The sequence below is a fragment of the Perognathus longimembris genome, unplaced genomic scaffold (genome assembly GCF_023159225.1).
Source record: "Perognathus longimembris pacificus isolate PPM17 unplaced genomic scaffold, ASM2315922v1 HiC_scaffold_5931, whole genome shotgun sequence".
Taxonomy (NCBI): domain Eukaryota; kingdom Metazoa; phylum Chordata; class Mammalia; order Rodentia; family Heteromyidae; genus Perognathus; species Perognathus longimembris.
Genome location: NW_025961413.1, coordinates 186,855 through 213,480, shown reverse-complemented (window position 1 = coordinate 213,480; position 26,626 = coordinate 186,855). Strand labels below are relative to the sequence as shown.

Sequence of the window (26,626 nt, the reverse complement as noted above, 5' to 3'; positions counted from 1 at the left end):
CAACCAACAGGGCAGGAACCTAAATTCTGAAATGTGAAAGTCAGATTTTGTGGTTCTCAGTGAAAATGGGGACTTTCCAAGGGAAGGGGTGGGGAGGACTGGGGTAGTCAGAGATGGTTTCTCTTGTTGGCTTTTCTGTCTCACTGATTTTCATCTACCACATCCTGCAGCGCTTCCTTATTCTGCTCTTCACTGTCCCTGCATGTCTGAAGTCCATAGTGTCAGATTATCACGTAACAACTGCATGATAAGTGGAGAGTCCTTATAGCTTTCTTCACTCAGAGTATCCAGATCTGCAATTGCATCATCAAAAGCTGCTTTTGCCAACCTGAAGGCCCTGTCAGGAGAATTAAGAATTTCATAGTAGAATACGGAAAAGTTGAGAGCAAGACCTAAACGAATTGGATGCGTTGGTGGAAGTTCTCTCATTGCAATATCACTAGCAGCTTTATAAGCCACTAGGCTGTTTTCCGCAGCCTCCTTCCTGTCATTTCCTGTGGCAAATTCAGCCAGATTCGTGTGGTAGTCCCCTTTCATTTTATAGTAGAAAACATTGGACTCGCCAGTGTTAGCTGCTGGAATGAGGTGTTTGTCCAGTACATCCAGAATGTCACAACAGATTAACTTTAGTTCAGTCTCAACCATTTGCCAATATTCCTGAATCATTTTTAGTTTGTTTTCTCCTCCCTTGTTTTCTTCTTTCTGTCGATGCTGCTAATTATTCTCTAGGAGGCTCTTCTAGCTCCAATCACATTTTTATACGCAACAGATAGGAGATTTCTTTCTTCAACTGTCAGCTCCACATCTATTCCTGCTACTTTCTTCATTGATTCCACCATTTCGTTGTGTCGCTCAGCCTGCTCAGCCAGCTTCGCCTGGTACACCAGAGCTTCCCGATCATCCATAGCGGCAGCGGCTCCGGCAGGGTCTGCGGGAAGGATGGAAGTGGATAGCGTCTAGCGTCTCCCACTCTCTCTGCCTCTCGCTCTGCGTCCAGGTAGCAAAAAAGGCGGCGCCTCAATCCCTGGTTAGCTTTTCAATACTGTCTTTTGGAGAAATTCCAAAATAAAAAATTAGGATGAAATCAGTTGGTTCTTTTTGCTTCATGTTTGTATTTCCTGTTAGTTATTATTGGTTGACTCTGCTTTTTCTTTCCAAACTCTGGAGTAGGGTTGGAATACTAGGGTCTAAGAAGCCTGAATTCTGCTTCTAACACAGAGAAAAGAAGCATAACTCCACAAGGCCACTGCAGAGTCTGACTTAGAGTGTGTGCTTCCTGCTCCTTCAGCTTTGAGGTTGCTATAGGGCCATATCTGAAGATTGCATAATTTATTTTATTTATTTATAGTGATGGATTCTTATAGACACGTGGACTTTACGTTTTTACCCAACCATATTTTTCCAATATTTCCTGAGGAACAAAACTTAGATTAAAAAAGAAAATAAATGTTAATTTCCATCCATCATCCTGTGTGGTGATTACAATCCCAATCATCTCGCTTTTCACCAACAATTGTAATATGAATTCCAATCAAGAGGGAGAGAGAAAATCCTCCTGTCCATGGGTATCGATATCTGAACCCAATCAATAGATCAATGCAAATGGTGGGAAATGGACACCATCAGGGTTTGATGACCAACTCATGGAAAAAAGAGGAAACAAAAAGAAAGGGGAAATATTATACAATAATAATAATAGGGTAATCTAAATTACATTAAAATTATAAAAAATAGAATTATTAATTACATGCAAATTATAAATAATTGTAATAATCATGAATTTTATATAAATTATCAATGATTTATAATTCTTATATACTATGTGTGATAATATATATGTAATAGGTATAAAAAGAGATACAATTTATTACATATGATAATATATGTAATAGACATGAAATGACATACAAATAAGAGATATCACATATAAAATATATGAAAGTAAGATGCACATAAATACATAATATACCACATGCAACGTGGGACAGAATCTATATATACATATAAAGAATAATAGATGATGTACATCATAAGATATGTATAATTAAAAATAAAAGATACTGAACCAAATGATGTCTCATCCATCACAGGGCATAATAATTATACTAATAATATATTTAGGAAAATTACAATATAGATAACATATATACAGTATACATAATTATAACAATAATAAATTATATATAATTTATAAATACAATAATTATAACAAATATTTTATATAGAAATCGTACATAACTATAATTAATTATTAGTATTGACAATAATAAATAATCAGAAAGCAAATAAGTATAAGTTTAAAGAATTATAATTCTAAATTACATAAAAATTATAAATAATTGTAATCATAAATTAGATAAATTATAATAATAATAATGTTTTAAATTATAAATAATTATAAATATAAATCACATTAACAGATCCATAATTATACATTACTAATAAATTATACTTAGAATAACAATAAATAATTACAAATTATATATAAATTACAAATAATTATACATCCTTAATTAGAACTATAAATCATTTCAAGGATATATTATGAATCACTATAAGAAAATTGTACATAAATAATTATGATTATAAATTATGTATAATTTGTAAATTATTAATAATTATAATCATGATTCTAAATAACATTTAAATTATATATAATTGTAATTGTTCAATATATACACATCATAATGATAAATGACCATAAATTATATACACACCAAAAATAATGATCATCATAAATTATGTATATTGATGAGTAATTATGATTATACCCATTAGAAATTATATGCAAATTATAACTGATCATGAATTATCAATAATCATTATGATGACAAATAATTAATTATGTTACAGATAAATTATAAATAATTATAATCCTACATTATATATTGATTATAAATAATTACAATCATTATAAATTACACATGACTTGTAATTACAGTAATTACAAATTATACATAAATAATTAATAATTATAATGATTATGAATAATTATAATGATATATTATATATAATTATAACCAAACATTATATATAAATTATATAATTATAAATAAATTATTAATAATTAAAAATTAGTATAAATCACAATTACGAATAATTACGGTTATAAATTACGTAGAAAGGACCACCCACAGGACGGAGAACAATGATGTCACCACCCAGAATTGTGGGTAATCAATCCCCTGCCCTGTTTCGCGAGCGCACTGGAGCCCAGAGGCTCCCTACTAGGCAGTCCAGCCTGCTGAGCCTGCCCAGAAACATCTGGTGGCCCTCCGCCCGGAGGTTCCAACTGTTGTGCATGTGCAATGGTGCCTGGTCCCTCTCTGCTCAGCAGTCCAACCTGCTGCACACCTGCAGTTTGCCTGGCGCCTCCCTGCTGGGTGGTCCAGCGTGCTAACTACCTGCAGTGGCACCTGGAGGCTCCCCACTTCACACTGCAGCCTGTCATGGTGCACTAACACCTGGTAACTCCCTGCTCCGCAGTGTAGGCTGTTGCACATTTGCACTGTTGCCCAGAAGCTCCCACGTGGCGGTCCAGCTTGCTGCGCATGTGCAGTGACACCTGGTCCACTCCTGCTGTGCATGCGCAGTGAAGCCTCCCTGGCTGTGTGGTGTCCCCAGCCCTGCTGGCCCATGCGCTGCTGGCTGGTGTGGAGCAGGATGGTCACCGCCTGATGACGCCACAAGTGTCATTCCGTTCACTGTGATGACGCCAGGAAGTGAAGCAGCCAGAGCTGTCGCGGTGGCAGCTGGCGGAGCAGGTTTCCACAGAGGGAGTGGACATTGCCACCTCCATGACGACGCCCCCTCCCTATCCCCGGATACCCGGCGTTGGGCTCCTGGGCTGGAGTGAGGCGCCTTTAAGCTGCGGTGCTGTGGCCGAGAAACCAGGAAGCCCAGGGTTTGAGTGCTTGAGGGTGCAGGGCCTTAGCACCTGGGGGTGGGGCCTAGGGGACTTGAAGCTTGTCGAGGGGCCCAGAAACATCATTGTGACGTGGCGGGCGGGGCTTAAGAAAATGGAGGTGCTGGGGGCATAGTGTGCCTGGTGTGGTGTCACAGTGGGCGTGGCCATGGAGCTGGACTGTCGTTGGGGCATGGGTGGCCTGGCCTGCCTGAGAATTTGGGGTCATGGCCTGGTAGGAAGTGGGGTACAGGGGGCTTGGCTTGGTAAGAGGTGAGGCCTTGGGGCGTGGCCTACCAAGGGGTGGCTGGAGTGAGGAGGCTATGTTGCTGTGGACCTGGCCTGGCTGGTTTGAGGGCTTGGAGGCATGGCCTAGTTGAAGTGAAGCCTTGGGGTCATGGCCTGCCTGATGTGAGGGCTTGTGGGTGTGGACTGGCATGGGGAGGCCTTGGGGGCATGGCTTGGTTGGCAGAAGTGGTGTCACTGGGGGCGTGGCCTGCAGAAGTGATGATTTTGGGTGGGGGCATGGCCTGGCATCCCTGTGCTCCTTGGGGATGTGACCTGTCATTCATGGGAGTGGTCTGCCATCCAGGAATGTAGCCTGGCATCCTGTGCACCTCGGGAGCATGGCCTGGTCTCCCTGGCTCGTTGAGGGCGTGGCCTTTTGTTCAGGGGCGTGGCCTGCTGTCCCCTTGCTCCTCCTCAGTGTGGCCTGGAGTTCCTTGGCTGCTCAGGGTCGTGGCCTGGCATGTGTATGCTCCGTGGGGCGTGGTCTGGCATCCCTGCAATTCGGGGGGACCTGGCCTGTTGTCCCTGAGCTCCTCGGGGGCGTGGCCTTGCTTATTACAGTTTTATTGACTTCTATCCTATTTACATTCGTATTTATTTATGTATAACTTATGTATTTTAACATTTATCAGTTACTTATGATTTATAGTATTTATCATTTATAGTGTTTACCATTTATAATGCTTATCATTTATAATATTTGTTATTTGTTATGTCATTTGTTTATTTACTTATAATTTATATTAGTTATTATTTAAAGTGTTTATCATTTATAATGTTTATCATTTATTGCTTATTAGTGATTTACTGATTCATGTTTTATTTATATTTGTTTTTATTTATTTATAACATTATAATACTTATTCATTATTTACTTATGATTTACAGTATTTATCATTTACAGTGTTTACTCTTTATACTATTTATTTGTATTTACATATTTGTATTTAATTATTTATAATTTATTTATTATAACATTCATCATTTACTTAAGATTTATAGTATTCATCATCTACAGTGTTTATCATTTATAATATTTTTATTTATTGGTAATTGATTTTAATATTGTGACATAATTTTTTATTTATTTTCTAGGAGTTGAAAAGTTCTGGAAGTCTTTGGAAAACATGAAGAATAAACAACCAGAACTCAGCTGAATGTGGTCCTCATTTCCTTTTTTTTCTCCTCTATATCTATTTATTTCTCCAGGCCCTGAGATCATCGTGTCATGAAATGTCTGGCGACAGAGAGATAGACAAGGAGACAGACTGACTTATAGGCAAACAGACACATAGACATATACACAGACAGACTCAGAGACAGACCAGTGGATAAGGAGACAGACAAACTCACAGCTAGACACAGACAGACAGGGAGACAGACTCATAGGCAGACAGAAAAGACAGACCTGCATACATTGAAGACAGACACACAAACAGAGACAGACATGGAGACAGACAGGCAGACAGACAGACACAGAGACTTACACATAGACACACACATATAGGCATAGACAGACTCAGAGGTAGACAGACAAATAGACAAGGAGACAGAAAGACAGACTCGCAGCTAGACAGACAGACAGGCAGGGAGACAAACTCACAAACCAACATAGAAAAGACAGACAGACACGCAGTGGAAGACAGACAGGCGGACAGACAGACACACCGGCAGAGAGACTCACAGACAGGCAGGTGCAGAGAGGAGGCCCAGAGGCACGTAGAGAGACACAGGGACAGACAGATAGACAAGAAGACAGACTCACAGGTAGACAGACACACAGAAATACAGACACACACACATTGGAAGACAGACGCAGAGACACACAGACACAGACAGAAACACATACATTGGAAGACAGACAAGGAGACAGACAGACACACAGAGACAGACAGACATACTGAAAGACACAGACACAGAAAGACAGACAGGCAGACACATACATTGGAAGACAGAGATAGACAGACAGGGAGACACGGCAGACAGAAAAGATAGACACATACATTGGAAGAAAGACACACAGACACAGGCATAGACCAGAAGACAGACAGATGAGGAGACAGAAAGACAGACTCCCAGGTAGACACAAACAGAGACAGACATAGGTGGACAGACAGCCACAGAGACCTAGACTCACAGACAGGCAGATGCAGAGAGGAGGCCCAGAGACACTGAGACAGACAGGCTGAGGGACAGACAGGCAGGCCAACACACAGATAGACAGACACATAGATAGGCAAGGAGAGAGACAGACAGACACATACATTGGAACACAGACACAGACAGACAGACGCAGACAGACAGACACAGGCATAGACAGGAAGACAGACAATGAAAGAGTCTGACAGGCAGACAGACAGACACATTCATTGGAAGACAGACACACAGACAAGTAGGTGTAGAGAGGAGGCCCAGAGACACACAGACACAGTAACAGACTCACAGACACATATAGACTGACGGACAGAGACAGACAGATGAGGAGACAGACACATACATTAGACAACAAAACGACAGACAGAGAGACACAGGTATAGACAGGAAGACAAACAGACAAGGAGACAGACTCACAGGTAAACAAAGACAGGCACAGAGACAGACAGGCAGACAGGGAGACAGATGCACAGACAGTTACATACATTGGAAGACAGACGCAGAAACATACAGACAGACAGGGCAGACAGACATGTACACAGACAACAGACAGACAGGTACACTGGAAGACAGACAAGTGGACATAGACGGACAGGTAGACAAGCCGACAGACAGACAGGGAGACACAGAGACAGACAGATAAACACACAGACAGACAAACAGACACATAGACAAGCGAGGAGACAGACAGGGAGGCACATACATTGGACACAGACACAGACACAGACAGACAGACACAGGCATAGATAGGAAGACAGACAAGGAGACAGACTCACAGGCAGACTGACAGACAAATACATTGGAAGACAGATACACAGACAGACGTAGAGAGGAGGCCCAGACACACACAGACACATAGCAACAGAAAGTCAGACACACATAGACAGATGGACACAGAGACAGACAGATGAGACAGACAGACAGGCAGATAGGGAGACAGACGCAGAGACAGACACATACATTGGAAGACAGACACAGAGAAAGACAAGGAGATCAGACAGACAGACTCACAGACAGGGCAGACAGACAGGTAAACAGATAACAGACAGACAGATACACTGTAAGACAGACAAGTGGACGCAGACGGATAGGTAGACAGGCAGATAGACAGGGAGACAGAGACAAACAGACACAGAGACGGACAGACAGATGGGCAAGGAGACAGACTCACAGGTAGACACACAGAGACATACAGGCAGGTAGACACAGACAGACACAAAGACAGACAGACAGTCAGGCAGACAGACACAGGTGGAGGGTCAGACGGACGGACGGATGGGTAGACAGGCCTAGTGCGACACCTCTGTCTGTCCGTCTTCCTGTAGATGTGTATGTGTCTGTCTGTCTGCCTATCTATGGGGTCTGCCTGGCTGCTTGTCCGTCTGCCTGGGAGGGTGCTGATTGCTAAGTCCTCCCCCCGACACACAGCTGGGGAAACTGAGTCCCGACCCCATCCCATCACTAAATATAGGCAGAATATATAAAAATATCCTGTATACAAATATAAAGTTTGATAAAATATATTAGTACATCTATATTTTAACATTTTATATACCTTGTGCTTTATATTTACATATATTTATATATACTTATATTTTATAGTAATATTTATATTTTATATTTATTTATACTTATATTTTATATTTATTTATATTTATATTTTATATTTATATATACTTATATTTTATACATATTTATATTTTATATTTATATACTTTTATTTCATATTTATACATTTTATATTTATATTTATAATTTATCTTTATATATATTTATATTTTATAATTATACATTTTATGTTTTATATTTATATTTTATATATGCTCACATATGTTCCATTCCATAGGCTTTCACATATGTTATATGGTTCATTGTGTTTTATCAACTCCACATGCATTACATTGTAACCCGCTCCAGGTTTTGAGGACACAATACGTTCATATATTGCATTTTCATAGATTCCATACAGATTATATTTTATATTTTGTGCTTTCATATGTTTTCACATGCGATATTTTTAATGTTTTATTTTATTTCTTAAATACATATATATTAGATATATATATCTGGGTAACTGCAGCCGAAAGTCAGCACATGTGGGATGCAGAGGCCAGTGGACCAATGCACACTTTGTTTTAGGAGGGCCAGGATTTATATAGGGTTTGAAATCAATTCAAAACTTCTAGTGGGCTGGTAGTATGGCTTAGTGGCAAGAGTGCTTGCCTCCTACACATGAAGCTCTCGGTTCAATTCCCCAGCACCACATATATAGAAAACGGCCAGAGGGGGCGCTGTGGCTCAGGTGGCAGAGTGCTAGCCTTGAGCAGGAAGAAGCCAGGGAAGGTGCTCAGGCCCTGAGTCCAAAGCCCAGGACTGGCAAAAAAAAAAAAAAAAAAACACCAAAAAACTTCTAGAGTAAAATTAATAGAGAAAGATATCCATATCAGTACCAAAGTTGGGGATGTCACTACTTACAAAGGAAGTCCCTACAACTAAGGGTGTCACTACTACAAAGGATCAAACCAATCAAGGTAAAACTCTATCACCTAGCTACTATTTCCTCAAGACTAATTATCTTAGACCATTGGCTTCCCTATTTACTGTAAAAAGCTTTCCCTGGAGCAGCTGGGCAAACAAGTCTCCCCAGGGAGGCTCTATACAGGGCGGGGAGAGTCTCATAACAGTGGCTTCCTTTGGCCAACAAACACAGGAGACTTTAATGGAGATGTTTTCACATATGCCTTTTAGTTTGCTAATAAGGCATCAGAATATCTGTTCTGAGGCTAAGTCCCCCACTGCTCAGAGAAGTCAGTGGAATTACAGTAGCACTCCACAAAGCACTCTTCCAGGTAAGTGTGTGTTTCACAAATCACTGAAGGCAGGCACACAGATGGCTCTAAGAAAAATAATGATGGATTGAGGATTGGGAAAAAGTGGTACAGATTGTGGGTTTCTCAGACAATTGATGGGTAACTGTTCATCTTCCTTCTAGACTCAAATGGTTAAATGGAAGATGTGTTCACAACTTGGAATTAAGTTCCTTTTATCTTTTCTGTAATGAAAGGCAATATCCTGCTTGACTCCAGGAGAGAAGGACATTCAGGTGATCTGAGTTCAACTCATCATGTCCAGATGACCCTTAAGGCAAGTGCCAACAGCCAGGAGCTGCAAAGAGAAAAAGAAGGTGGAAGGTCTCATGTTGTTTTCAGTTCTAACAGCCAATGAGTTTAAACTTACAAGATTTTCCTCAGTCCTCTGTGACATTTGACAACTCGAATGTCAATTGAACTATCACTCTGATCTGGATTGTATTTCTGTTTTGTGTTTTAATCAATTATCTAATCATGGCCATTGTCTTTTGTTGTCATGGGGCTAGCTCTCTATCACTTTGAGCCACAGCTCAACTTCCAGTATTCTCATAGTTAATTGGAGGTAGAGTTAGCTGTGAACCAGGATCTGATCTTTAGATCTCAGATTCCTGAGTAGCTGGGATTGCAGGCAAGAGCCCTCACCTCCAGTTTTCCCTTGTCATTTTAAATAGGATTCACTGAATTACAGAAGGCTTTGAATTGAAGTTGATTCAAAGTCTGCTGGATGGCAGAATTGCCCACCTTAATGTCAAGAGCTACAGGGTCCAGATTCTCTTTCAGAACTACACAAGTCAGCATAAAGCATCTTAGCCCTGACTGTGCAGATTTCATCAGCCTCTCTGACAACTATGGGATGTCCACTTGATTTTTAAAAATTCAAGTGTTCCATTAAAGCCTATTTAAAGCCTTTTTTCAGATGAATATACTTGAACGTAAGCTGTCACATCAAAACTCACAATTAATAAAATACATATTGTACATACATAAGTGTAAACTGAGGTGCAAGTAAGTTCAGTAACAAGGCCCCACATATTTGGGAACTAGACAATGAATTTCATAATCTATAGACTACAACTGAACTGTAGGCCATGAGTCATTGATGTAGAGAGGGTGACTCACATGATCTCTGTTTTATATTTCTCACCATTTCAGTGTCTTGCCTGTGTAGCAAATATTGTTGAACACCAAGCATCTATTCTCACTCAGTTTCTAGGGGTTAGTAGTCAAGGAGAAGTTTGCAGGGGTGTGGGGTGAGTAAGGAGCTCAGGAGACAACTGAAATTTTCTGTTAGGGCCATGGTCATCACTAGACTTGACTGCTTCCCAGATCATGTCCCCCAGCCATCATCTGGAAGCTGCATCTCCTTGTCATGGGGTGTTTTCCATAGACTGCTCACACATGCAGTTGTTTCACCAGTAGCAATGGGTGAAAGAGAGATAGAGATATAGAGAGATGTCACAGTGAGAGTAACAGCCATTTATAACTTAATATCAGAAGTGATACTTCATCATTTCTGTCCGTTTCTTTTTTTTTTTTTTTTTTTTTTTTTTTTTGGCCAGTCGTGGGCCTTGGACTCAGGGCCTGAGCACTGTCCCTGGCTTCTTCCCGCTCAAGGCTAGCACTCTGCCACTTGAGCCACAGCGCCGCTTCTGGCCGTTTTCTGTATATGTGGTGCTGGGGAATCGAACCTAGGGCCTCGTGTATCCGAGGCAGGCACTCTTGCCACTAGGCTATATCCCCAGCCCCATTTCTGTCCGTTTCTATTCATTAGATGCAAAGACTAGATCTGTCCACATCTGAAAATTGAGGCAGGTGATTGTCAGAATTGGTGCAGTTTTGACCTGGGACTTCCTTCTAGAGTACTTTCTGTTAAAGGGACCTGCTCAGGTAATGACTTGCAGTCCTGAATTGTGGGAACAATCTACACCTCACCTATGCTCTGTCATATCCAGTGCCTGAATGGGTCTGTGCCCATGGTCTTGGGCAGTGTTGGGTATGCCTGGCACTGGCTGGCAATGCCCTGAGGCTATGGGCTACTGAATGGGACAGAAAAGAAAGGAAATTGAGAAAATAGTCTAAGAGACATCTAGGACGTGAAACAGTGTAATCTGTGTGAAGATTTTAGGAAATAGAGAGAGCACTCTATGATAAAAGATAATGGCCACGCCAGTCATGGCCATATACTCCTGTAGCCCTGCCATTCAGAACACAGAGGCAGAAAGACCATGAATCCAATTCAGCTTGGTGACATCAACCTCTTCTATATCAAAAAAGAAGGAAGATAGAGACAAAGAGAGGAAAAATGTAACAAAGGAAAAGAAAAGAATGGGAGGAGATGGAAAAGAAGACAGAGGGGTAAGTAGAGGAAAGTAGGAAGGGAGAGAATGAGAAGAACTACTGTTACAAGGGAAAGTATAAGTTTGGATGTAGAAATAACCCTCATGGATAAACCAACAGTGATAAATGAGAGCAACTAATTATGGAGAATTTTTAAAGGAGGAAGAATAACGTAGTAGGTCACAATAATTGAAAAAATAAAATATGGTTATGGAAGTATGGCTCTCTGAGATTGTTTTGTCAGTGAACTTTTTGGTATAGTTTTTGCAATTAAGTCTTGCTATGGTAAGTTGGACTGAAAATAATTATACAGACCAAGCTGGACTCAACTCCCCAAACCTTTTGCCTCAGGCTCTTCTGCCTTCTGTGTTTGTGACTATGGCATTATTATGTCCAGCCCATGTTTAATACTGTGTTTTGTCAGATATAGGGCTGGAACACAGGGCCTGGGAACTGTCCCTCAGCATTTATGCTTGAGGGTAGCCCTATCATTCTTGAGGCAACAGGGCCACTTGCAGTTTTCTGATAATTAATTGCTGAGAAACATCTCATGGACTTTCATGCCCTGGCTGGCTTTAAAAGAGATTCTCAGATCTCAGCCTCTTGAGTACATAGAATTGCAGGTATGAGCCATCACTGGACCACCCATTATTTATTTTCCTTGAAAAGAACTCTAAAATGGGCACCAGTGGCTCACACCACCAGAAAACCAGAAGTGGTACTGTGGCTCTAGTGGTAGAGAGCTAGCCTTGATCTTAAGGTCAGCTGAGGGACAGCATACAGACAGAGAGTTCAACAGCAAGAACAAAAAAGGCCTCTCAAGTAGAATAAGCTTCAGTTACATGTTGTCACTTTATATGATTTTGGTACACTGTTTATTGTGTATACGTTTATCTGAATTAGAGAAGGGAAGAGAAAACATCAAAATGGTGAGACAAAAGATAAAGGGCAAATCAAAGCAACAATGATACAAGGAAATATGTCATTAATTAACTGTACATCTCGGGCAAGGGGGAATTTTAGAGGAGGGAAGATGGGAGAATGAAAGAGGTGATAAAAGTGTGATAAGAATTGTATTTACTACCTTATGTATGTAAGTAACCCCTCTATATGTCACATTGACAATAAAATTAAATTTAAAAAAGAGAAAAAATAATTAAGCTAATCAAAACCAAAACAGGACAAAGAAGCATAGAAAATGGTACAAACTAGAAACTAAAACTAGAATGGCAGATGTGGACAAAACTGTGAGTTAATCTTGGATATCTGCTCTCCCTTCTCAGGTAGAAACAGAATATTTGATTCAAATTGTTGTATTCTGAGCAAGAATAAACCACGGAGGCACACTTAAAGTCTGAAGGAGCTTTATTTACAAAGGTATTTTATTTACAATCTAAAACCCAGAAGCAGATCCACCCTCCACCTCATGCTTGCCTGCAATTACCTTGTCCTGGAATAGTTACCCAGAACTCAGACCTGAGACCTGTCTTAACCTGAACTCTGAACCTCCAACTTAATTTCTACCCATCTCAGCCGCCAGGCCTCAAAATGTCCAAAACTCCAGGAGCAGGCTTCTTTCCTGTAGGCCTAGCCTCTCTTCAAACTTTAAGCCTCAAGCCTCCCCCACAGGCTTTAGGCTTCTCTGCCATCACAGAGCTCTGGAATCCTCCCTCAGGCCTCAGGCCTAAGATTTCTCTTCAGGCCTAAGGCTTGGGACTCTCCCTCAGGTCTCAGCCTAAGAATCCTCCTCAGGCCTAAGGCTCCAGTTTGGGTTCGCCCCCCGCCCCCCTCCGGCTGGCCTGGTTTGGCTCACCCTGTTCCTACAGCAGGCAGAGTATGGCTCACAGCTCCACTCTTCTTTGACCTGCTCTGTTCTCCTCCACTCCCTGCTCTTTCTTGTCTCATACCAGTCTGCTCCACTTCACTCCCCTCCTCTCTCTTCCTGCTCTTTTCTCCTCCTCTCCTCCAGAGGTACTCCCCTTTTTTCACTTCCCTGCACCAGCAGTCCTGGGGTGGAGGTTCTGGTACCCACAGAGTGGGGCATGATTTCCTGTTTTCTATGCAGTGGGGCGTGGCACTCATGCCAATCTGGGGAGGGGCTTCTGCCCCTCAGGTTATTAAGAAATCATTGCAAAGTCTCCATCTCTCGGCCCCTTTGTAATTAGATATAGATAATACTATGGGACAAGAACAGTGTTGCTATTTCTGTAAAAGTATTGAGTATAATGGGTGATATTTTCCCCATGAGCAAACCTAAGGTACCCTTCCCTCCTTACCCCCACACTACAAAGATTAGGGGCCACTGGCCAGTGTCCTCTTCTTATGGTTCCCACATGGCTGCCATGGAAGCAGTTGCATCAATCCAGGTACCTGGCTTCCTTGGCAACAGTCCTCCAGGCTCAAGAGCATACCTATCAGTGGGTGCATACTGAGCCCTGATTGGTCCATTCCTCACTGATGTCACTTGTCCCACTTGTGATTGGTCCATTTGCTCCCTGATGTCATCAGGTATTGTGAGCCATCCCCAGTAGGGTATATAGTAAGCTTTGCTCCCCTTTTGTCATTTACAGCACTGGGAGCTTTTCTTGGTGACCTGCTGGACTAACTCTGAAAGAGTATAAGGCATTATTTGTGTGGGGGGTTGGAAGGGAGCTGTGTTGGTGTGGTTTGGGTTTGGGTATTTTCATTATTCTGGTGTTTCTATTTACTTGTTTGTTTCTTAGTTTAGCTCATTTTGGTTAAAATTTCTTGTGTCATCTTCATTTAGAACATTCGAGATAATTATGACATTCACTACTTGCCATCCCAGTGGAAAGATGTCAAGATACAACAAAGTTTCCTTTAATTATTCTTCGGAAAGGGAAGAGGAGATCACCATCATCGGACAGTATCAACTGAAGGAGACCTTCGGCCATGGTAGCGTTGGATATCTGAAGGTGGCCCATCACTGATTCGCAGACACAAGGCTGGCCGTGAATGTTCTCCTGAAGAGAGACCTGGAGAACCATGGCATAGAAAATGAGGTGGTCATTGTCAAGAGCATATGTCACCTACACATCATCCGTTTTTTTGAGGTGATGGAGGATAAAGACTATATTTCATCCTGGAGTCGGCCACGTGGGGACACCTCATGGGGTAGATGTGCAAATACTTCTGCAGCCGCATATTCAAGCATAATACCAGGAGGCTGGTTTTAGCATAAAACCAGATGGTGAGTGCTGTGCACTACCTTCACGAGAATGGAATTACACACTGAGACCTCCAGCCCAACAACAGCCTGTTGGAAGCCAAACACAATGCCAAGGTCAGTGATTTTAGGCTGAGTGTCATGACGACCACAGGCCAGTTGATAAAGGGAACTTGTGGAGCCTTGATATTCTGACCCCCAGAAATGTTCCAACACAAACTCTATGATGACTACAAAATGGTCATTTGGAACTCGGGCATCTTTTAGTATGTGATGACAGCAAAATTTCCCCTTTGAGGGGAGAAAGTTTGCTGACATACAGGTCCTAGTCATAGAGGCCAAGTATAGCCCTCCACTATACCTAACTGCAAAGGGACATGACCTACTTTCCCACTTCTGAATGTGGAATCCAGTAAGAGGCCCAATGTTGAACAAATACTGGAGCACCCCTGGCTGATAGAGTATGTGGCCTGTGTCCTGATTAGCCACTATCCAGCAAACTGGACCCATTATTTTAGCAGTCATGTGTGACATAGGGTAGAATGCAGCTGAGACTCAACAGGCAATACAGCACAGAGCATTCAAGGAAGCCATCGGCATCTACCTGGTCAGAGAAAACTTAAAATAGAATGCCAGGCATGTGGAGTTGAGAACAATGCCTTGGATGGTACCACCATACCCAGCTCCTGAAGAACATCACCCCAGACCTCTCCTTCCATGAAGGGGCCACAGGTTACCCACACAACTTAGTAGTTTCAGCTTATCCTCAGAATTTCAGTGGGATGATGATGGCACCCAGAAACATGTGAGGAGAGTCTGAATTTCTAGTCTGCCTGCCATTCCATGCTTCTTCCTGCCTAGCTACAGTTCTAGCAGAATCTTGGACCAGTTTTCCTTTGACTGGTTGAGAAGGCTAGAGAGTTGTGAGTCAGAGGAGAATCCCTTTCCCTCTGGGCAGCCACAATTGGAGGCCACAGCCTCCAGCTGGAGTACAAGGCAGAGATGGAGGAGAGTGGCTTACAGGATAGGCACCATTCTTCCCAGACTCTGCTGCTGTGTGAAGGTCCCAAAGTAATGCCCACAGGGTAAGACCACAGCTATTCCAGGAAGGGGTGCAGAACTCAGCTAATTTCTCTCACTGTGGTGTGGCAAATCAGAGAGGTGTTCACATAAATGCTGCGGGAGCAAGTCATGCTGGAAGTTCACACTGCATGTGGCCAGTTCACACTGCATGTGGCCAGCACACCCATCAGAGTCCTCAGCCCCGGCCAGCCCAGCCAGGTCCTGTGACAAGTGCCAGGGGATCCTGCAGCAGGAATTAGGGGGAAAGGACAGCTGAAATGGAGTTGACATTCTAAGCTAAATGGTTGAATAGTACCTCCAGCTGCCTCTACCTTCTGAGCAAAATCAGTAGGCAAGCATTTTAATAATGTATACAACATGCCCCAAATACTTTATACATTGTTCTTAAGGGAATCAAGATCAGTTGAGCAAATAACGTCAAAATAGTGCTATGCTTGGTTATAAATTTTTTCTGTTTCTTGTAGCCTGGGATTGATCAGAGGAAGGTAATCATGACTGACAGGCAGGCAGGCAGGCATGGGAAGTACAGTCAACATCCTGTCATAATCACCCTTCTCTCAGTAATCTCAGACTACAAGAAAAAGAATTTCAGCACTGTCCCAACACATCTGGGAAGGCAAGACATTTTAATAATGTATACAACGTGTCACCAAATACTTTATATATTGTGCTTAAGGACAGATAGATTGAGCAAATAATGTAAATTATGACACAATAATAGATATGATTTGTTGTAAATTATTTTTTATTGTAGCCTGGGATTTCTGAAAGAAGGGTGATCATGACAGGCAGGTAGGCTGGCAGGCATAATGAGGTACAGTCAATATCTTGTGATGATCACCTTTCTCTCAGAAATCCCAGGCTACAATAAACAAAACTTTGTGCACTGTCTCAACACATCTGGGAAGCCAAGAATTTTTAATAATGTGTACAACATGCCCCAAAATGCTTTATATTTTGTGCTTAAGGGCAGCTAGATTGTTTCGGCAATTAATGTCCATAATGACATAATAGTAGGCGTGCTTTGATGTGATATTTTTCTGTTTATTGTTGCCATGGAATTTTCAGAAAAAGGTGTTCATTACAGGCTGGCAGGCAGTCAGGCAGGCTGGCAGGCAGACATTAGGAGGTACAGTCAACATCTTGTCATGGATACTGTCTCTTGGAAATCGCAGGCTACAATAAACAGGACTTGGTCCACTGTCTCAACATGTCTGAGAAGGCAAACATTTTTAACAATTTGTATCACATGCCCCCAAATCCTTTATAAATTGTGCTTAAGGGAAGTCAGTTTGATTGATCAATAATGTCAATTATGACATAAGAGTAGCTATGATTTGTAACATTTTCTGTTTATGGTAGACTGGTATTTCTCAGAGAAGGGTAATCATGACAGGCAGGTAGGCAGGTAGACAGGCAGGTTGGCAATCAGTAAGAGGTAGAGTGAACAGTCTGCCATGATCACCTTTTTCTCAGAAATCCAAGGCTACAATAAACAGGACTTCGTCCACTCTCTCAACACATCAGAGAAGGTAAGAGGTAGGAAAGAAAAATATGACTCATAATTCTAATATCTATTCTCGCATTATTAAGTTTTACATGTATTAACGTTTTGAGAGAGAGAGCGACAGAGAGACAGAGAGAGAGAGTGAGAGAGAGAGAGAGAGAGAGAGAGAGAGAGAGTGTGTGTGTGTGTGTGTGTGTGTGTGCACTGGTCCTTAGGTTCAAACTCCAGGCCTGGGCACTCTCCTTAAACATTTTCTCTAAAGGCTAGTGCTCAGTCACTTGAACCATAGCTCCACTTTCAGCTATTAGTGGTTATTGGAAAGTCTCATGACTTTCCTTCCCTGGGCTGTATTCTAACTGTGATCCTACATCTCAACCTCTTGAGTACCTAGGATTAGAGGAGTGAGCCACAATCACCTGTCAACTTCCCCAACTTAAAAAAAAATTATTTGTATAATTTCTTAATTATCTTTAAGTAATCATATAGAGGTTTTAAATTCAACATGTCAGTTTATGAATACAAGGCATCCTGAACAATGTCACTCCTTCCATCATTCTCCCCATCTCTCCCAACCCCACCCCTGGCATACATGGCACTGTGTGTGTGTGTGTGTGTGTGTGTGTGTGTGTGTGTGTGTGTAATTTATTGAACCATGTTTCTTTTCCTTAAGAGACGTTTCAGTTATTGTTTTGTTTCATTAATACAGTACATTTTTAACATTCTTCATGTACTGTTGAATATTTGCTTCCATGTTTTGGGACAGATTTTCGGGCTGAGAAGATTGAGAAAACCAAGTATGTAATTCCACTAAATCAATATGTAAGTTCCCTCATTAGGGCAGTTGGACCTTCCAGTATTCCATCTGTTAAATTTTTTTGGAAGGGCTCTGCAAATGTGCAAATTGCCACCCCATAAATTAAGCATATGGCTGAGATGCGATTTGTGTGCATGAGGCCATAAGTAGGAGCTTATTGCCCAAAGGCCAGGCCAAGGGCACAAGGTGTTCCACTGCACACGTGCCTCAGTTTCCTTAGAACTGACCTACAAGTGTTGTAACTGACCACACAAATGAGGGGGCACAGGAGGAGCTTGGAGGAGGTGGAGCCCAAGGTGTTTGAAAAGCCAAGGCTTGGAGAGTTGAATAGGTGCCGACATTCTTTCTGTGGATATGGCAGTATTAACATTTAATTTAATTTCTCATGGCATTGGTGTTATTGGATTTCTCTTCTCTTGCCAACTCTATAACTGTGGTAACTACTGAGGTCTCCAGTGAACCTCAAAAGTAGAAAGGATGTTTGCAGAGTAGGACTACATGCATTCTATCTATCCTCAACACTCCTGCACAGATCCATTCTCTGTTCAGAGGAATAGAAATGCATTTGTAAAGGTGTTAGCCTTGACATTCCCAGGACCATCAAATAGCATTATATTCCTCCAGGTCTCTAAATGGAGCAACATCTTGGCTAGGTCAGAGATAGAACCACAATGATACATATGAGACCAAGTTTTGTCCTCTCTCTCTCTCTCTCTCTCTCTCTCTCTCTCTCTCTCTCTCTCTCCCTCTTCCTCTCTCCTTTATCCCCTTCCTTCCTTCCTTACTTCCTCATTCCTTCCATCTTTCCTTCTTTCCTTCTTCCCTCCCTCCCTCCCTCTTTCCTTTTCCTTTGTGCCAGTACTGGATGAAAACAGCCATCTGAGAAGCCCCTTGGACACAGTCAGGTACAGCAACATGACTTTCTTGTCAGCAGGGGCTGACAGAACCACCTCTCCCATGGGAGAGGGAGAAATGATGCTTTTGTTTATGTGGGGGGGGGGATTTCTTATCCTAGCGAAGCTAAGGTCCAGGGATTCATGTGGGGCATGGGAATGGGGGATTTTGTTACAGTGGGTTAAGATTTGTGGCAGCTGCCTGGGTAGTAGATAAGGGAGCCTGCTGTTCACATTTGTGATGGTGACTGACCAAATGGAATGTTACTTCAAGGTGAGAGGAGGGGGGAACTGGGGATCAGCCGCCTGCTCCAAAAGGACACTTGGTGGGCCAATGGGAGGAAAGGTCCATGCCAGGCTAACACTGCCAATTGAATTCAGGGCCTGGCCACTGTCCCCTAGTGTTTTTTGCTCAAAGCTGGCACTTTCCCACTTGTGCCTCAGCTCTGCTTTTAGCTTTTTGCTGAATGGCAGATCAGAATCCCATTGACTTACTATCTGGACTAGCTTCAAACTAGTGTCCTTATGATGTAGGTTATGGCCTGAAGCCTTGCAGAAGTAACACCTTTTTGTCCCCCAAGGAGAAAAAGCCTGACCCCAGAACTGTTGTTTGCTCAAGCAGGTTTAGCAAAAAGCTGTTTGCTCAGCAGCTTCTTGAAAAGAAAATTCCCCCAAAATGTTCCAGCCTCCCAGTATTTAGGGGAGTAAGTCTACATTTACGGCTCTGTTTTGCTTCTGTATATGCTTTTAAACCAAAGCATTGCTTGCCAGAAAGGATGTGAAATTTGTCTTTAAAAGACTTAACTCTGAGGTGCTTCAGGATGCACAATTTTGGAATTCTATATGCAGCCACAGGCCTGTGAAGGCAACAATAGATTCCTATGATGTGGCTTATTAACTGTGGCATCCTCTGTTTTCTTGCTGATTAAGTTACAGCTCAGAGAGCTCAGCCTCCTGAGTAGCTAAGATTACAGGTGGGAGCCACATATGGGATGTGGCCTACAAGGCCTACAAAGCCTTGGTACACTCCACTGAGACATGGGGTCACACAGACAGATGAATGGACAGATAGGATGTGGCCTACTGTGCATTTGCAAACTCCACTGACCCTACCATGACTGTGACACATATGGACGGGTGGATAGAGGGACAGGCTGTGGCCTACAAAGGCTTGGCACACCACACTGGGGCACGGGCATGCATGTGCAGATGGAGAGACAGATGGGCTGTGGCCTACAAGGCATAGGAAATTGGCACACCCCACCAAATCACTTATGCCCATGGAGAGATGGACAAAAAGACGGGATGCGGCCTACACAGTGCACGAAGCCTTGGCACACACCACTGAGACTTAGACGCATGCAGGTGGACAACCGGACCACATGACGGTGGCCTACAGAGCCTTGGCACATCCCATGGAGAGACCACGAAGTCTGAGACCACAGAGGCACAGACATTGGAGGCCCAATCCTTGGAGGCTCAGACCGTGCAGGCCCACACAGTGGAGTCCCAGCTCTTGGAGACCCACACAATGGAGGCCCAGGCCATGGAAGCCTGGCCCTTGGAGGCCCAGGCAACAGAGGTCCAGTCTATGGGGTCTGCGTGGCACTCTGTGACGGAGGCCAGCACCTCCTCCTCCATGCCACGCACCCCTCAGACTCGGACTGGTTTCACTGTGTGACCCGCAAAGGGTCGGTCACAGTCCGCTGTGTGCACTGCCTCCATGTCCTCCCTCAGCCCCAAATGAAGGCCCAAGAGAAGGCCCAGATGGTGGAGGCCCGGATGGTGGAGGCTGGGTTCACCTTATGCCTGCCCTGTGTGGCCCGGCTGACCCAGCCCCCCACGTGGCATCGATCCTTTGGAATGGCCACATCCTGGCCACCATGGCCAACACTTCCCATGCGTCAGTTGGACCAGATGGGACCCTGACCATTGAGGACATCCACACTGGGAATGGAGGGTGCTATGCGTGCTTGAGCGCCAAACGTGTGGGCCAGGCCCAGCGTGACATGGAGGTCGCCATGGAGGCCCACCAAGTGAAGGCCTAGGACAGAGGATCGAGCTTGGAGGCTTGGGATGGAAAAGTGGATGCCCAGGCTGAAGGATCGAGGGTGGAAGCCCACAGAAGGGATACCTGGGGTCGAGGATCCAGGCACAATGCCCGGGACAGAGAAGGATTGAGAGTAGAAGCGTGGGGTGGAAAGATGGAGGCCCAGGACAGAGAATGATCAGAGGTAGAGGCCCACAGAATGGAGGCCCAGAACAGAGGTTCGAGGGTGGAGGCCTGGGATGGAGGAGGACCGAGGATATAGGCCCGGGATGGAAAAGTGGAGGCCCAGGAAGGAGGAGGGTTGAGGCTCGAGGCCCAGAATGGAAAAGTGGAAGCTCGGGATGGAGGAGGATCGAGGGTGGAGCCCACAGAATGGATGCCCAGAACACAGGATCAATGGTGGAGGCCCCGGACACAGGAGGATTGAGGGTGGAGGCCTGCAGAATGGAGGTCTGGAATGGAGGATCAAGGTTGGAGGCCTGGGATGAAGGAAGATTGAGGTTGGAGGCTTGTGATGGAAAAGTGGAGGCCTGGGTCAGAGAATGATCAAGGGTGGAGGCCCACAGAATGGGGACCCAGAACAGAGGATCGAGGGGGGAGACCTGGGGCTTTGGACCGAGGGTGGTTGCCCAGAGGAACTGAGTCCATCATGGGTTTGAGGCCTGGGGGCTCCGGCCTGAGTGGTGCGCCAATATTCTTGCCCAGGTGCGAGGCTGCCACTTTGGCTCCACCACCTCAGCCTCCACCAGTCTACACACAGTGGGTGCCTCAGTTTACACCCTTTTCCCTCCCTTCCCTTCCGGGAAAGGTGGAAAGGAGGTATGTCAGAGGACAGGGGAATGGGGGGAGTATCCCTCGCTCTACTGGCTGGCTCTCTCTCTCTTCCTGATGGGTTTGTCCTGTCCATTGTCTGTCTCCCTGTCTGTCTTTCTGTCTGTGTGTGTGTCTCCTTGTCTCTAAGTCTGTCTGATTTGTCTTCCTGTCTCTGTCTGTCTTTCTCCCTGTCTGCCTATCTGTCTTTCTGTTTGTGTGTCTGTCTCCCTGTTTCTGTGTCCATCTGATCTGTCTTCCTGTCTGTCTGTCCGTCTGTCTGCCTGTGTCTGTCTGTCTGCCTGTCTGCCTGTGCGTCTGTCTCCCTGTCTCTGTGTCCATCCAATCTGTCTCTCTGTGTGTGTGTCTTTCTCCGTGTGTGTACGTGTGTCTGTCTGTCTGTCTTGCCTGTGTCCCTATGTCTTTCTGTCAGTCAGTCCATCAGTCTGTCTTTGTTTGACTGTCTCCCTGTGTCTGTCTCAGTGTCTGTCTGTCTGCATGAGTCTCTGTCAGTCTGGTGATCAATTTGTCTGTCTGTCTGTCTGTCTGCCTATCTGTCATCTGTGTCTCTGTCTGTCCATCTGTGTATCTGTCCATCTGCCTCCCTGTGTCTCTGTCTATCCATTGATTGATCTGTCTGTCTTTTTCTGTCTCTTGGTCTGTGTGTCTGCCTGTGTCTCTGTGTTTGTCAGTCAGTTCATTGGTCGGTCCATCTGTGTATATGTCCATTTGTGTCTGTCTGTCTGCCTCCCTGTCTCTCTGTCTATCCCACAAATTATCTGCCTGCCTGCCTGTCTTGTCTGTCTGTGTGTGTCTGCTTTTGTCTCTGTCTCTGTGTTGGTCTGTCTGAATCTCAGCACTGTGTTTGTGTGTCTCTCTGTCTTTCTGTCTGTCAGTCAGGCTGTCTGTCTGAGGGTCAATCTGTCCATGTGCGTGTCTATATTGAGGTCTGTCTGTCTGTCTGTCCCTCTGTAACTCTGTGCCCTTCTGTCTGCCAGTCCGTCGGTCTGTCTGTTTGTATCTGTCTGTCCAGCTGTGTGTCTGTCTGTATGTCTCTGGGTCTGCCTATCAATATCTATGTCTCTCTCTGTCTGTCCTGCTGTCTATTCGATCGATCTGTGTGTCTGTCTCAGTGTCTGATAGTCTGTCTATCTCTGGATCTATCTGTCTGACTGTCTATGGGTCTGTCTGTGTCTCTGTATAATGATGGATCTGTCTGTGTGCCTCTGTGTCTGTCTGTCTCTGTGTCTGTGTCTGTCTGTCTGCGTCTCTGTGCCCTTCTGTCTATCATTCAGTCAGTCATTCGGTCTGTCTGTGTGTTTGTCTGTCCGAGCATGTGTCTATCTATCTGTCTGTCTCTCTGTCTGTGTCTGCATCTGTCTCTGTCTCTGTGTCTGTCTATCTGAATATCGCTTGTTCTATCTGTCCATGTCTGTGTGTCTGTGTCTTTCTGTCTGTCTGTGTCTCTGTCAGTCTGTGGATGGATGGACGTGTGGACACCCAATGAGTGTGTGTCTGTCCCTCCATCCATCCTCCCGTTCGTCTGTCCATACCCCCCCCCCACTGCATGCAAGGTGCTGACCCCTCACGCCTGCTCCCTGTGCCTCTCCATCCTCCCTGGTGGCTCCCTTGTCCTGCACGGGGCCTGAGCCCAGGATGCCAGCGACTATGAGTGCATGGCCACCAACCACCATAGCCAGTCCTGGGCCCATGAGGCCCAGTGCCCATCTGGGGACACAGTGGTGGATGACATCAAGGACACCACCATAGACACCATGGACACCAGAGACACCACCAGAGACACGGTAGACACCATAGACATGACCATGCATGCTGCTGGTGTCATAGACAATGCCACAGACATCGTAGATGCCATAGACACCACCGTGGACGACATGGACACAATTGACACCACTGTGGACACTGTGGATGCCATACACATGACCGTGGATGCTACCACACACAACATGGATGCCACCAAGGATGCCGTAGGAGTCACAGATGATGCCGAGGACACCACGGATAGTGTGGGTGCGACCATGTACCCCGTGGAAGCTGTGTCACAGACAGCATGGATGCCATAGGTGTCACAGACAATGCCATGGATACCTTAGTAAACACCATGGACACCTTAGACATGACCATGGATGCTATAGGAGTCACAGATGATGCCAAGGACACCATAGACACCACTATGGATTCTTTGGACACCGTAGGTGTCACAGATGTGACTGTGGAAGTCACCGCACACAACATGGAGGCCACGAAGGACAACGTAGGAGTCACAGATGATGCCGAGGAGGCCAGAGGTGCTGTGAAGACCACCATGGGCCTCATGGAAGCTGTGGATGTCACAGGTAACACTGTGGACACCTTAGACACGACTATAGTTACCGTATGAGTCACAGACGATGCCCAGGATGCGTGGTCACCACAATCGACACAGTAAGTGTCACAAATGATTCCGTGGACACTAACGATGCTGTGGACGCCATAGACACCATCATGAATGCCATGGAGGCCGTGGGTTTCACAGACCCCAACAGGGTTGCCATCTCTGGCCCTGCATGGCCGTGGTGTGAGGTAACGGTGGCAGGAGTGGACATGGTCATGTTGGAGTGCCGCGTATCCTGGTGCATCCCATTCCCCTTGTCCCTGTGTGGTGGATGATTCTGAACAGCTGCATGTGGCACTGGGCCCCGCTGGCCAACAGGCGCTTCCGGCTTCATGTCAACCACAGCTTGAGCATCATGCTGGTCAACCCTGAGGACCGGGGGTCTACTGGTGAGTGGCAGAGGCCGGCGTGGGGCTGGAGGACTGGCTGCGGATCACCTGACTGCCACACGTGATCCACAAAGCCAGGGCAGAAACAGTGGCAGCCACGGCTGGGCTGGTTCTGAACATCCATTGCTCCACATGGGCCGTGGCCCTACGAGCGATCATCCAGTGGGTCCTCCCCAACAGATCCCACCTGAGTGCTCCCAGATGTCAATAGCTGGGGACATCCTCGTCTTCCTCAATCGCACACTGTCTGTGCGGTGGCTTCCATGAACGATGCGGGGCAATATGAGTGCGTGGCTGCCAACACCGTGGGCGTGGCCTGCAGGATGGTCACAGTGGATGTCAGGACCCAGCCCCACACGAAACAGCCCAGGGTGCAGGCCGGGCACATGGCACATATGTGGGTGACACATGGGGCAAACCTGAGGCTGTACTACCATGCGTGGGGTGACCCAATGCCAGGGGTGATGTGAAGGATGCCAGACAAATGCATCCTGGAGGAAGGTGAGGAGATGAGTAGTGGGGTGGGGTGGTGGAAATGGAGGGATGTGTATATCCACCCTCCCACCCATCCAATGACTCACCCATCCATTGACCCATCCACCCACCCACCCATCCACCCACCCAACCACCTAACCACTCAACCCTTCACTCATCCACCGATTCATCTCTCCAACCACCCATCCACCCACCCACCCATCCATGATCTAACTAACCATCCACCCACCCACCCACCCAGCCATCGACCCATCCACCCACCCATCCACCCATCCACCCACCCATCCATCCATCAAACCACCCACACATCCATCCACCCACCCAACCATCCATCCACCCACTGAACCATCCATCCACCATCCACCCATCCATCCACCCACCCACCCATCCACCCCTCCAACCACCCATCCATCGATTCATCTGACCCTCCTGCCCTCCCTCCCCCCTCAACCCCTATGGCCACATCCATGCCTTCGACAATGTCAGTCTGGTGGTGTGCAAGGTGACTGCACAGGATGCTGACGACTACCTGTGCATGGCCCAAAAGGTTGTGGGCGATGACCACAAGGTGCTGTGGGTGAATGTGGCCATGGCGGCTCCCAGGAACCGCCACCTTGACCCCCTGCACCCCCACCACCTTCCTCCTTCTCACGCTCCTCATCACCATCCACCTCTCCCCATCCGTGTGGCCCCCAGTGGCCTCCTCCGCGTGGACTGTGTGGCCAGAAGCCTCCTGATCCCCGAGGTGTCCTGGCATCTACCTGACGGTACCTGGGTAGCCCCCAGGGTGTGGGTCAGGAATCTGGGGTCCAGGGCCGCCATGATGCCCAATGGGACATTGGTGGTGATGGGTGTGGGGTATGGGGAGGCCAGTGAGTACGCCTGCCAGGCGTGCAACTGGGCCGGGTGGGATGAGCTGCATGTGCTCCTCCTCTTCCTCTCCATCATCACCACCATCTTCACCATTATCATCATCATCATCACCATCATCTTCATCATCATCACCATCATCTTCATCGTCTTCCTCCTCCTCATCATCATCATTATCTTCATCCTCTTCATTATTGTCTCAACCATCATCATCATCTTCTTCATCACTATCGTCATCTTCATCATCTTCTTCATCACCACCATCTTCATCATCACCGTATTCATATCTGTCCTCAACATCCTTTCCTTCATCACCATCGTGATCATTGTCATCATCATTTCATCATCATCATCTTCTTTATCATTGTCATCATAATCATTTCCTTCATCATCATCATTTCCTTCATCATCATCATTTCCTTCATCACTCCCTTCATCATCATCTTCTCCATCATCTTCTTTCCTTCATCCTCCTCATCTTCATCATCATCATCATCATCATCATCATCCTCATCATCCTTTATCCCCCTCCTTCCCCCCCACCCCCTGCCACCATCCACATCCCCTACAGTGACCCCGT

General features: G+C 45.3%; 1 pseudogene; it reads right to left on the bottom strand.

The window, feature by feature from the left end:
- Window positions 1–26,626, bottom strand: LOC125345583 (annotated as a pseudogene).